Source organism: Rhagoletis pomonella, unplaced genomic scaffold (assembly GCF_013731165.1).
Source record: "Rhagoletis pomonella isolate Grant_MI unplaced genomic scaffold, Rhpom_1.0 Rhpom_scaffold_00012, whole genome shotgun sequence".
NCBI lineage: Eukaryota > Metazoa > Arthropoda > Insecta > Diptera > Tephritidae > Rhagoletis > Rhagoletis pomonella.
The window spans coordinates 7,274,390-7,275,134 of NW_023458566.1; positions in this window are offsets into that span (position 1 = coordinate 7,274,390).

Below are 745 nucleotides of genomic sequence, written 5' to 3' on the forward strand. Positions count from 1 at the left end.
CTGTCAAATACTAATGCATGAAAATCCTAACCTCAAAAAAATCACCCTATATTATATGTTTACTAAAAAATCCCATGCCGAAATAAGTAGATACTATGTATAGCTTCCGCCCGATTTATATATGTATGGGCAATATTCACTGTAGTAGACTTGGTCTTTTTTCGAGTTAAAAACTTGTCTATAGTAGATTGTTGTGATAAAAAGCACAATAAATCACTGATAAAAGTATTGAAAGCAAACTTGCATTTATATTTGTATGTGTGTGTTCGTGACTAAATTTGTCGATATATCTTATTTCTGATTAAAATATTGTTAAGCCCGCTATATGAATGTCTTTACGCAGTCTTATTTTATGCAGTGCAAACAATTATTTTGAGGTAAATGAGTCAGAAACAAGTAAGAGCAGTTCGTATCCCTCAATAACATCAGAAAATGTTACTTTAACAGTGCAGACGATATTTAGGTAGGCCTTCTTAAATTAAGCCATTCTAAAAGGCCTACTCTCAAGAAGGGATGAAGAAAAAGCTTCCCTGCATGGATTCTAGAAGGGCTTTTTCTATTTACAATTTACGCGAAAGTATAAGCTTATATTATTTAGCATAGATAGATAGAATGTTAGAGGCTGTGCACTGCGACCTTAGGTCTATTGTGCCCTTTAGCATTACAAATGAATTTAAAAATGCATTTTAGATTGCAATAAAATATATTGGATATGAACCTTAAATAAAACCTTTAAAGAAGAAAA